General features: G+C 34.7%; 1 protein-coding gene across 4 annotated transcripts in view; it reads right to left on the bottom strand.

Moving 5' to 3' along the window:
- TTC23 (tetratricopeptide repeat domain 23) overlaps positions 1–13,047 on the bottom strand; it is a 115,085-nt gene extending 102,038 nt beyond the window's left edge. The window contains exons 1-2 of one of the 4 annotated variants that reach the window (XM_073801348.1): positions 12,185–13,047; positions 10,424–10,601 (exon numbers count right to left, since the gene is read on the bottom strand). The gene's annotated coding sequence lies outside the window, so the exon portion shown is untranslated. The remainder of the gene's footprint in view (positions 1–10,423; positions 10,602–12,184) is intronic. The other 3 variants (XM_019945929.3, XM_033852080.2, XM_019945930.3) reach the window with 3 other exon arrangements.
- Between the last annotated feature and the right edge of the window lie 1,041 nt (positions 13,048–14,088).

The following is a 14,088-nucleotide window of genomic DNA, read 5'->3' as shown; positions in this document are numbered from 1 at the left end:
TTTAACACAGAACTAGAAAAATATAAAAAAGAACCTGTCAGAACTGAAGAGTAAAATAACAAATGAAACACACACTAGAAGGAATTAATAGGAGACTAGGTGATACAGAAGAATGCATAAGTGGAAGATAGAACAATTTAAGATAGAATAATGTAAATAGAATAGAATAATGTAAATCACCCAATCAAACAGCTAAAAGAAAAACAAATTCATAAAATGAGAACAGTTTAAGGGACCTTTGGGACAACATTAATGTTACCAATGTTTGCATTACAGGGTTCCCAGAAGGAGAAGAGAGAGTGAAGGGGGTTGAAATTTATTTCATGAAATTATAGCTGAAAACTTTCCAAACCTGAAGAAGTAAACAGATATTCAAGTACAGGAAGCACAGAGGGTCCCAAACAAGATGAACCCAAACAGACCTATACCAAGACATATCATAATTAAAATGGCAAAATTTAAAGAGAGAATTCTAAAGCAGCAGGAGAAAAACAAACAGTCATATACAATGGAACCCCCATAAGACTAATCAGTTCATTTTTCTGAAGAAACTTTGCATGCCAGAAGGGAGTGGTGTGATGTATGAGTGGTGTGACATACTCAAAGTGCTGAAAGGGAAAAATCTGCACCCTAGGATACTCTACCCAGTAAGATTATCATTTAGAATTGAAGGAGAGATAAAGAACTTCTCAGACAAGCAAAAACTGAAAGAGTTTATCAATACTAAACCTACCCTAAAAGAAATGTTAAAAGGTCTTCTCTAAATGGAAAAGAAAAGGTTATAACAAGAAGTAAGAATCTATAGGAAAGGAAAAATACCACTAGTAAAGGCAAATGTATAGTGAAGACTGAGGATCAACCACTTAAATAAGGTAGTATGAAGATCAAGAGACAAAGAAATTGTAAAATCAACTATAATGACAATAATCAGTAAAGGGATAAAAATGAAGATGTAAACTATGACATCAAAACCCAAAATGTTGGGGTGGAGGGAGAGAAAAAACTGTAGATCTTGTAGAATACATTTGAACTTAAAGGACTACCTTTTTAAAACAAGTAGATATAGTTATAGGTCAACATATATATAGGTAACCACAAATCAAAAACCTATAGTAGATACACAAAAACTAGAGAGAAAGGAATACAAGCCTACCAATAAAGAATATCATCAAACCACAAGGGAAGAAACAAAAAAAGAAGAAATAAACAGAGAACTACAAACACAACTGGAAAACAATTAATAAAGTGGAAATAAGTACATACCTATCAATGATTACTTTAAATGTCAATGGACTAAATGCTCCAATCAAAAGACATAGAGCGGCTGATGATAATAAAGCAAGATCCATCTATATGCTGCTTATAAGAGACTCACTTCAGAGCTAAAGACACACATAGACTTAAAGAGAGCAAATGGAAAAAGATATTTCATGCAAATGGAAACAAGAAAGTGGAGACAGAAAAACTCGTATCAGACAAAATAGATTTAAAAACAAAGTCTATGACAAAAGACAAAGAAGGGTATTATATAATGATAAAGGGAAAAATACAAGAAGAGAATATTACACTTGTTAACACATATGCACCCAATATAGGAGCACCTAAATATACAAAGCAAATATTAACAGACATAAAGGGAGAAATTGACAATAATACAATAATAAGAGGGGATTTTAACACCCCCTTACATCAATGGACAGATCATCCAGACAGAAAATCAATAAGGCAGCAGTGGTCTTAAATGACACCACAGACAAGTTGGTCTTTAGAGATATCTACAGGACATTCCATCCCAAAACAGCAGAATACACATTCTTTTCAAGTGTGCAGGAAATGTTCTCCAGGATAGACCATATGCTAGGCCACAAAACAAGTTTCGACAAATTTAAGAGGACAGAAATTATCTCAAGCATTTTCCCAATCACAATGGTATGAAACTATAAATCAACTACAGGAAGAACAATGGGAAAAGCACAAGCATATGGAGACTAAACAATGTACTACTAAAAATCCAATGGATCAATGAAGAAGTCAAAAAGGAAATCAGAAAATACCTTGAGACAAATGAAAATGGAAACAAAACTTTCCAAAATCTACGGGATGCAACAAAAGCAGTTCTAAGAGTGAAGTTTATAGTGATACAAGCTTACCTCAAGGAACAAGAAAAATCTCAAAGCATCTAATTTCTCATCTAAAGGAATTAGAGAAAAAAAATGAAGCCCGAAGTCAGCAGGAACATGAAAATAATAAAGATCAGAGAGGAAATAAAATAGAGACAAAAATAGAAAAGATCAATGAAACCAAGAACTATTTTTTAAAAAAAGATAAATAAAATTGATAAACCTTTAGCCATGGTCATCAAGAAGAAAAGAGAAAGGCCCCCAATAAACAAAGCAAGAAATGAAAGAAAAGAACAACTGCTATCAAAGAGATACAAAAAAATTTATGACACTAGTATGAACAGTTATATGCCAAAAAATTGGACAATCTAGAAGAAATGTACTAATTTCTAGAAATACACCTCCTGCTAAAACTGAAACAGGAAGAAATAGACAATCTACACAGACTGATCACTAGTAGAGATATTGAATTTGTAATAATAATTAAAAAAACCTCCCAACAAACCAAAGTCCAGGACTGAACGGCTTCACAGGGGTATTCTGCCAAACATATAAAGAAAAGCTAATACCCATCCTTCTTAAACTATTCCAAAAATTGAAGAGGAAAGAACACTCCCAAATTCATTCCTTGAGTCTCCCACTACCCTGATACCAAAACCAGACAAGGATAGTACAAAAAAGGAAAATTACAGGCTAATATATCTGATGAATATACATGCAAAAATCCTCAATAAAATAGTAGGAAACCAAATTCAACAATATATAAAAAGGATCATACACCATGACCAAGTGGAATTTGTTCCAGGGATGTAAGGATGGTTCAATATTTATAAATCAATCAATCTGATATACCACATTAATAAAAGAAAGAATAAAAATCACATGATAATCTCAATACACACAGAAAAAGCATTTGACAAAATTCAACATCCATTCATGATAAAAACTCTCATCAAGATTGTTATAGAGGTATCATATCTCAACATAATAAAGGCCATTTATGACAAACCCACAGCTAACATCATACTCATTGGTGAAAAGCTGAAAGTATTTCCTCTAAAATCAGCAACAAGACAAAGATGTCCACTCTCACCACTTTTATTTAACATAGTATCAGAAGCCCTAGGCATAGCAATCAGAGAGGAACAAGAAATAAAAGGCATCTAAACTGGAAGGGAAGAAGCAAAACTGTCACTATTTTCAGATGACATGATACTATACACAGAAAACCCTACAGTCTCCACTGAAAAAACTATTAGAACTAATAAGTGAATTGAGCAAAGTTGCATGACACAAGATTAATATACAGAAATCTGCTGCTTTTCTATATACTAATAATCAGAGAGAGAAAGCAAGAAAACAATCCCATTTAAAATTGCATCAAAAAGAATAAAATACATAGGAATAAACATAACCAAAAAGGTAAAAGACTTAAATTCTGAAAATTATAAAACCTTGATGAAGGAAATGGAAAGATATCTCGTGTTCCTGGATTCAAAGAATTGGTATTGTTAAAATGTCCATATTACCCAAAGCAATCTCCACAGTCAATGTAATTTCTATCAAAATACCCATGAAATTTTTATAGAACTAGAACAAATAATCCTAAAAATTATGTGGAACAACAAAAGACCCTAAATTGCCAAAGTAATCTTGAACAAACTGGAGAACAAACTGGAGTTATCACACTTCCTGACTTCAGACTACTACAAAGCTACAGGAATAAAAACAGCATGATACTGGCACAGACACATAGATTAACGGAACAGAATAGAGAGCCCAGAAATAAACCCACACACTTATGGTCAATTAATCTAAGACAAAGGAGGCAAGAATATACAATGGAGAAAAGACAGTCTTTTCAGTAAGTGGTGCTGGCAAAACTGTACAGCTACATGTGAAAAAATGAGACAAGAACATTTCCTCACACCATACACAAAAATAAAGTGGATTAAAGACCTAAATGTAAGACCTGAAATCATAAAACTCCTAAAAGAGAACATAGGCAGAACATTCTTTGACATAAATTGTAGCAATATTGTTTTTGGATCTGTCTCCTCAAGAAAAAGAAGTAAAAGCAAAAATAAACAAATGGGACCTAATTAAACTTAAAAGCTTTTGCACAGCAAAGACAACCATTGACAAAATGAAAGACAACCTATTGAATGGGAGAAAATATTTGCACATGCTATGATCAATAAGGGGTTACTATCCAAAATATATAACCAGCTCACGTAACTCAATAACAAAAACAAACAACCCAACTAAAAAATGGTGAAAGAAAATTGAAATTGTATCAAGTATCTTTTCAGACCACAACGCCATGAGACTAGATATCAATTACAGGAAAAGATCTGTAAAAAATACAAACACATGGAGGCTAAACAATACACTACTTAATAATGAAGTGATCACTGAAGAAATCAAAGAGGAAATCAAAAAATACCTAGAAACAAATGACAATGGAGACACAACGACCCAAAACCTGTGGGATGCAGCAAAAGCAGTTCTAAGGGGGAAGTTTATAGCAATACAAGCCCACCTTAAGAAGCAGGAAACATCTCGAATAAACAACCTAACCTTGCACCTCAAGCAATTAGAGAAAGAAGAACAAAAAAACCCCAAAGCTAGCAGAAGGAAAGAAATCATAAAAATCAGATCAGAAATAAATGAAAAAGAAATGAAGGAAACAATAGCAAAGATCAATAAAACTAAAAGCTGGTTCTTTGAGAAGATAAACAAAATAGATAAACCACTAGCCAGACTCATTAAGAAAAAAAGGGAGAAGACTCAAATCAATAGAATTAGAAATGAAAAAGGAGAGGTAACAACTGACACTGCAGAAATAAAAGAGATCATGAGAGATTACTACAAGCAACTCTATGCCAATAAAATGGACAATCTGGAAGAAATGGACAAATTCTTAGAAATGCACAACCTGCCAAGACTGAATCAGGAAGAAATAGAAAATATGAACAGACCAGTCACAAGCACTGAAATTGAAACTGTGATTAAAAATCTTCCAACAAAGAAAAGCCCAGGACCAGATGGCTTCACAGGCGAATTCTATCAAACATTTAGAGAAGAGCTAACACCTATCCTTCTCAAACTCTTCCAAAATATAGCAGAGGGAGGAACACTCCCAAACCTTCTACGAGGCCACCATCACCTTGATACCAAAACCAGACAAGGATGTCACAAAGAAAGAAAACTACAGGCCAATATCACTGATGAACATAGATGCAAAAATCCTCAACAAAATACTAGCAAATAGAATCCAACAGCACATTAAAAGGATCATACACCATGATCAAGTGGGGTTTATTCCAGGAATGCAAGGATTCTTCAATATACGCAAATCTATCAATGTGATAAACCATATTAACAAACTGAAGGAGAAAAACCATATGATCATCTCAATAGATGCAGAGAAAGCTTTTGACAAAATTCAACACCCATTTATGATAAAAACCCTGCAGAAAGTAGGCATAGAGGGAACTTTCCTCAACATAATAAAGGCCATATATGACAAGCCCACAGCAAACATCATCCTCAATGGTGAAAAACTGAAAGCATTTCCACTAAGATCAGGAACAAGACAAGGTTGCCCACTCTCACCACTCTTATTCAACATAGTTTTGGAAGTTTTAGCCACAGCAATCAGAGAAGAAAAGGAAATAAAAGGAATCCAAATCGGAAAAGAAGAAGTAAAGCTGTCACTGTTTGCAGATGACATGATCCTATACATAGAGAACCCTAAAGATGCTACCAGAAAACTACTAGAGCTAATCAATGAATTTGGTAAAGTGGCAGGATACAAAATTAATGCACAGAAATCTCTGGCATTCCTATATACTAATGATGAAAAATCTGAAAGTGAAATCAAGAAAACACTCCCATTTACCATTGCAACAAAAAGAATAAAATATCTAGGAATAAACCTACCTAAGGAGACAAAAGATCTGTATGCAGAAAATTATAAGACACTGATGAAAGAAATTAAAGATGATACAAATAGATGGAGAGATATACCATGTTCTTGGATTGGAAGAATCAACATTGTGAAAATGACTCTACTACCGAAAGCAATCTATAGATTCAATGCAATCCCTATCAAACTACCACTGGCATTTTTCACAGAACTAGAACAAAAAATTTTGCAATTTGTATGGAAACACAAAAGACCCCGAATAGCCAAAGCAATCTTGAGAACGAAAGAAGGAACTGGAGGAATCAGGCTCCCAGACTTCAGACTATACTACAAAGCTACAGTTATCAAAACGGTATGGTACTGGCACAAAAACAGAAAGATAGATCAATGGAACAGGATAGAAAGCCCAGAGATAAACCCACGCACATATGGTCACCTTATCTTTGACAAAGGAGGCAGAAATGTACCGTGGAGAAAGGACAGCCTATTCAATAAGTGGTGCTGGGAAAACTGGACAGCTACATGTAAAAGTATGAAGTTAGATCACTCCCTAACACCATACACAAAAATAAGCTCAAAATGGATTAAAGACCTAAATGTAAGGCCAGAAACTATCAAACTCTTAGAGGAAAACATAGGCAGAACACTCTATGACATAAATCACAGCAAGATTCTTTCTGACCCACCTCCTAGAGTAATGGAAATAAAAACAAGAGTAAACAAATGGGACCTAATGAAACTTAAAAGCTTTTGCGCAGCAAAGGAAACCATAAAGAAGACCAAAAGACAACCCTCAGAATGGGAGAAAATATTTGCAAATGAAGCAACTGACAAAGGATTGATCTCCAAAATTTATAAGCAGCTCATGCAGCTTAATAACAAAAAAACAAACAACCCAATCCAAAAATGGGCAGAAGACCTAAATAGACATTTCTCCAAAGAAGATATACAGAGTGCCAACAAACACATGAAAGAATGCTCAACATCACTAATCATGAGAGAAATGCAAATCAAAACTACAATGAGATATCATCTCACACCAGTCAGAATGGCCATCATCAAAAAATCTAGAAACAATAAATGCTGGAGAGGGTGTGGAGAAAAGGGAACCCTCTTACACTGTTGGTGGGAATGTAAATTGATACAGCCACTGTGGAGAACAGTATGGAGGTTCCTTAAAAAGCTACAAATAGAACTACCATATGACCCAGCAATCCCACTACTGGGCATATACCCTGAGAAAACCATAATTCAAAAAGAGTCATGTACCAAAATGTTCATTGCAGCTCTATTTACAATAGCCCAGAGATGGAAACAACCTAAGTGTCCATCATCGGATGAATGGATAAAGAAGATGTGGCACATATACACAATGGAATATTACTCAGCCATAAAAAGAGACGAAATTGAGCTATTTGTAATGAGGTGGATAGACCTAGAGTCTGTCATACAGAGTGAAGTAAGTCAGAAAGAGAGAGACAAATACCGTATGCTAACACATATATATGGAATTTAAAAAAAAAAAAAAATGTCATGAAAAACCTAGGGGTGAAACAGGAATAAAGACTCAGACTTACTAGAGAATGGACTTGAGGCTATGGGGAGGGGGAAGTGTAAACGGTGACAAAGCGATAAAGAGGCATGGACATATATACACTACCAAACGTAAGGTAGATAGCTAGTGGGAAGCAGCCGCATAGCACAGGGAGATCAGCTCGGTGCTTTGTGACCGCCTGGAGGGGTGGGATAGGGAGGGTGGGAGGGAGGGAGATGCAAGCGGGAAGAGATATGGGAATATATGTATATATATAACTGATTCATTTTGTTGTGAAGCTGAAACTAACATACCATTGTAAAGCAATTATACTCCAATAAAGATGTAAAAAAAAAAAAAAAAAAAAAAAAAGTGAGAAGACCTGAATAGACATTTTTCCAAAGAAGACATACAGATGGCCAACAGGCACATGAAAAGATGCACATTACTAATCATCAGAAAAATGCATATCAAATACACATGAAATATCACCTCACACCTGTCAGAATGGCTATCATCAGAAAGACCACAAATAACAAATGTTGCAGGGATGCAGAGAAAAGGGAATCCTTATACATTATTGGCGAGAATAAATTTGTGCAGCCACTATGAAAAGCAGTATGGAGGTTCCTCAAAAAACTAAAAATAGAACTACCATATGATCCAGCAATAATTCCACTCATATATCTGAAGCAAATAAAACAAAATATACATTCACCCAATGTTCATAGCAGCATTATTTACAACAGCCAAGATTTGGAAGCAACCATCAACAGATGAATGTATAAAGAATATGTGAGATATATATATATATATATATATATATATATATATATATATATATATATATATATATATATACATACACACACACACACACACATACAATGGATTATTACTCAGCCATAAAAAATAATAAAATTCTGCCATTTGCAATAACATGGATGGACCTAGAGGGTATTATGCCTAGTGAAATAAGTCAGACAAAGACAAATACTTGTTATAACTTACATGTGGAATCTAAAAAAATAAAAGAATTGAATGAATATAACAAAATGGAATCAGACTCAGAGATATAGAGAACAAACTAATGGTTACCAGTGGGGAGAGGGAAGAGGGGAGGAGTGAGATAGGGGTATGGGGTTAAGAGATGCAAACTACTATGTATCAAACAAATAAGCAACAAGGTTATATTGTACAGCACAGAGAAATATAGCCATTATTTTGTAATAACTTTAAATGGAGTATATAATCTGTAAAAATATTGAATCACTATGTTGTATAGTTGAAACTAGTATAATATTCTAAATCAACTATACTTCAATAAAAAAACAAAAGGAATGAAGGACTGACACATACTACAACATGGATAAACCTCAATAACATTATGCTGAGTGAAAGAAGCCAGATGTGAAATACCACATATTGTATGATTCCATTTGCATTAATGTATTAAATGTCCAGAAAAGGCAAATCTATAGAGACAGAAATTTTATTATTGATTGCCAGGGCTGGGGGTAGGAATGAGAAGTGCTTGCAAATGGGCATGAGGTATCTTTTTATAGTGATGGACATTTTCTAAAATTGGAATGTGGTGATAGTTACACAGCTCTGTAAATTTTCTAAAAAAATCATTGAGTTATATCCTTAAAGTGAGTGAATTTTATAGTATGTAAATTATACCTTACTAAAGCTGTTAAAAAATAGCTATGAAACCACCATGCAGTTTTATATGTAATTCTGACTTTTATACATCTTATAACTACAAGACTTTCATAAGATAGGGCAGCACTGATTCCCAAAGACAATATGGCACAGGCTCCAAAAATTTTGAAAATCAATCTTAACATTCTGGCTCTACGAATAGATGGGTCACATGGTATTATTGCCTGACACCTAATAGGCCTCAATAAATGTTTACTGGATGAACAATTAAACCATCTTTATAGTGTGATTTCCCCCCAAATGTATCATCTACCTGATAGATGAAACTCAGTTGATTAGGGCATTTTTTCTTAAGAAAACGGAAATAAATGAAATGCCGATATCCTCAGGGGAAAAGCTGATAAGAGCTTAGGTAGTCAGCATCAGTTAGGCTATAATGAGGTAAGACACTAACTCCTACATGCTACAGACTCACTTGATTTAGTAGGGGTGGAGATGGAGGTGGGGAGTGGGAATGTCTGATCCACAGTCTTTCAGAGATCCAGGCTGACCAAGGTTTAACTGTACATCAACAGGAGTCATGGTAGACTAACAGAGATTGAAAAACTGTGTATGGGCTTTTCACTACCATTGCCCTTAAGTGACCCACCTCACTTCTGCTAATATTTCATTTGCTCCCTAATTCCAAAGAGGGCTAGATATCCAGGGGAGTAAATGGAATATTTGGCGAGCAATGCAGTCTGCCACATTTGTCATCAGGGGACTTTGTCTCAGGATTCTTTTCCACAGCTAGAGATAACCTCCTTCTCCATCTATCCGATTAGGAACCACTGATCAAGAATTTAGAATAGTAAGACAGATAGCTAGTGGGAACCTGCTGTATAGCACAGGGAGCTCAGCTTGGTGCTCTGTGATGACCTAGATGGGTGGGATGCGGGGGTGGGGGGTGTGGGTGGGAGGTCCAAGAGGGAGAGGATATATGTATATATATAGCTGAGTCACTTTGTTGTACAGCAGAAACTAACACAACATTGTAAAGCAATTATACTCCAATTAAAAAAAAATTTTAAATAGATGAACTTCAGGTTCTTTGAAGCAAATTTTGAAGCAGGAGACAAATACCCTGCTTGGTATCCCTGAAGCTTTTTTGGGAGGAGATGGTTCTTGATTCACCTTTTTTTGCCCAACACTGAGGATATCATCTGGTACATGGTAGCAGCTCACTGAGGTATGGAACTGAGTTTTGTCTCAGAGAAACAGATCAGGTGAAAGCCTACAGTCTGAGTACAAATATCTCCCATCTTCCCATGGTGTTCTTCAGTCACAACTTTTTTTTTTTTGGTTGAAATTCCTTCAATTCGTTAAATAGAAACAAGAAACCGTTAAATTCTGAGGGCAAAGGAGCAAGAACTGATGCAATGTAAACAATTACTTTTACTGTTTTATTACACCACAACTAACACCTCATCTAATAAAATTTATATTTGTAGTGTTTAACAAAAAATAAGCTCAATGCTTCAGAAGAGTAGAAAGAAATGCATCAAGATTTATATTATTCAACCATATGAAGGTATTTGGAGAAAATGTCTTATGAGGCTGTTACCAATCTGCACTCCATTATTTATAGTATTTAGCCCCTTAGCTTCTGGTCTCTGTTCTTGCAATGTCAGTTTTATCTTTTACAAATATTACTTTAAAACACAAGACCAAACTCCTTAATTCTGGCAATTTTGACTTTTCGTGTAACTTTTCATGCTTTTTAAAAAATTTTTATTATACCAAGGTCCCCAAGTGAAGCTTTTGCTGCGTCAGAGCTAATTATTCTCTATTCTTTAGGCTGCACATATTTGCTAACAACTCTCCCACTACCCGGGATGCCATTTCTTTTCTTTTCTATCTACTGAAAGTTTGCTCATTGCTGAAGCTCAAAATGTGTCTTAACCCTACTGTGAAACTCTCCCTGAATATTTCTGCTCACACTGATCTGAGCACCTGAAGCATCTAGGGTCTACAGCAGTCATCTATGCACCAAAAACTATCCAGAAGTCTTCATTTAAACTTTTTGCGTCTCTTTCTCCCAGCTAGAGTATGAGCTTCTTGAGAGACTGTATTTTATTACTTTATATCCCCATATATGGATTAACAGAGGACCCTCAAGAAATATTTATTGCATACCTACTCTGAGTTAGGCCTTGTAGAGGTATAGATGTGCTACTAGGTATTATATTTACTAGCTGAATTAATGTTTGAAGAATCTTTAAGATGCTATATTTTGGAATTTTTTATTGGGCTGGATTTTTTTAAAATGTTGCTATTTCAAATATGTTTTAATATACATTATCCTCATTTATCAGTATTTCCTGAACTTTTATATTTTAGTTTTAGTGAAAATATCATTTTTGAAAGTATAAATGCTGGATTTCATTTTTGAGAATTTATCCTTACATTCATTACCTACTGATTCTGTTTCACACACCAATATTATGCTTTCCTTTGTTGTTAGCAGATCTGTCCCTGGATCTCCGAATCTACAAATATACACAAAACTTGGGTCCAAAGATGATGATAATTTTCTCTTATATCTTTTAACAGCTGGATTGTCTATTATGCTAGGTAAGACAATATACATACAAAAATATTCATTTCCTCTGATAATTACAATAATATTACTGTGTTCCTTTAAATCCATATTAAAGCAACAAAAACCCACAGCTTCTTGGAGTATAAAATAATCTATTATTAATCTTACTACCTTTTTCCCTTTACCATTCAAAAATCCATTACTGATCTGCGAATAATGTTCTTTCTAAAAACACCCTCTGAAACTCTCTTCATGCCACTCTTACATTATGCCAGCATTTTATCTGCTTTTCCTTTGACACTTACTCCTTTAAAACTAGCAAAAAAAAAAAATCAGAAAAGTTTAACTCTTACATCTCTCACTGGGTTGTAAAATCCTTTGTCAAATACTCGATGTGCTTGAGAGGTTGTCCGTTTCTTTTTCGATCGAATTACACAATGTCCCGGCAGCCTGATTTATCAGTTTGGTCCACGCTGTATCAGTTTGGTGATTCTTTGTACAGATTGATAACCAGAAAAAGTCTAAAGTAGGGCAATTCCAGACTAAATTGGCGCAGCCTTTTCCCATAAAGCAACGTAGTATCTCACAAAATTCCAGGGAGAATGAATGATAGAGCATGCACCAATAGGGAGTGGAGAAGAGTGTTTTATCTAAGTTTGCAACCCAATCCTTGGGAGCCAGAGGTGGGAATTTTAAAATGGGGCTGTCCTTTCCTTGGAATTTTCTTAAAGTGGTATCGCTGCCTGATGATGTTAAAGTTTGCCAAAGATTGTCCAATCACTAGTTTGTATTAGAGGATTCCCCCCCCTTTTTTTTAAAGACCTTTTTGATGTGGACTTTTTTCTTTTTTTAAAGTCTTTGTTGAATTTGTTATAATATTGCTTCTGTTTTATATTTTGGTTTTTTGGCCAGGAGGCCTGTGGTATCTCAGCTCCCCCACCAGGGATAGAACCCACACCCCCTGCACTGGAAAGGGAAGTCTTAACCACTGGTCTGCCAGGGAAGTCCCTCCCCCTTGTTCTGAGGGAGGCAAATTGTGAAACTGACACTTGACAAATTTAGAGAACTTTAAAGAGTGGCCATAGGATAACATACTAATACGAAGAATCACATGGCTACTTTTGTGCCAGTTTCAGAGGGCAGAAGTTGTTTTAAGATGATTCATTTTTCATGATCAAATATCAGATGTCAAATTAATGCATTAAAATATTTCGTTTTTTAAGAAATGAAAACTAAGAGACTAACATTGATTACTTTTTAAAAATTGTTCTATCTATAGTTGCCTTTTTGTATGTGTGACTCTTCAATATTAGGAGCAAATATATATTATTTGGGTTGATCTTTAATAACCGAAAGATTTTTGTTTTTACATAAACTGAGGATTTCCTCATTTTAAGTCTAGCAAAAAAGTTCTAAGTACTACAAATTTTTAAGTATTTGGAAACCTGTATAAAAGGTCTTAGAAGTACATGACATATACCATCCATATACTTCAGTAACTTCTGAAGACCAGGTTTACTAAATAGATAATTCGTAAGTATTTCATTATAACTCATACTTTGTTTTGAGATAGGTCTTATTTTTATTTAATATAACTCAGCTTTCTAGGTTATTTACCTCTAACAGTAATTAAATAAACCAACGTAAATCTATAAAGTTAGGATATCTTGACAATGAACTGCTACATTATAATCAACATCAAGCTTGCCAAAGAACAATAAATAACAGTATCTATAAAGTCAGGATATCTTGACAATGAACTGCTACATTATAATCAACATCAAGCTTGCCAAAGAACAATAAATAACAGTAGTTTCATGAGAGGAAATTTTTAAAAAACTTCATTTCAGAAGAAAAGTTGTCACGTTAACAAGCAAGGTACTTAAAAAAATATTTTTTTGCTGTTCCTTAACAATGCTTTTTTTTTTTCTTTTTACCATCATAAAGGTCTCTTCCTTTGACGACTCCTTCTGCTGACATAGGAAATTCCGTCCTGAAGAAATATTTATTGATGGCCTACTCAGTCATGCTAGGAACTGCCAGAATATTTAACTTACAAAGTTGTTATTGTTGTTTTAACGATTGTTTCTCACAGCTGTTATTGTCGTTTTAACGATTGTTTCTCACAGCAGACCTACGGCATTTCAAGAGCAGAGACTAGGTTACTGCCTCACTCTTGGAACGAACCTGCCAGCGTGCAGTGACTTCTTTTATACTGGGCTTAAGCTCACTACTTGATTACTAACCTTGGCCATAT

The sequence above is a fragment of the Tursiops truncatus genome, chromosome 2 (genome assembly GCF_011762595.2).
Source record: "Tursiops truncatus isolate mTurTru1 chromosome 2, mTurTru1.mat.Y, whole genome shotgun sequence".
Lineage (NCBI taxonomy): Eukaryota > Metazoa > Chordata > Mammalia > Artiodactyla > Delphinidae > Tursiops > Tursiops truncatus.
The sequence above is the reverse complement of the archived record's forward strand: the minus strand, read 5'-3'. Positions and strand labels throughout refer to the sequence as shown.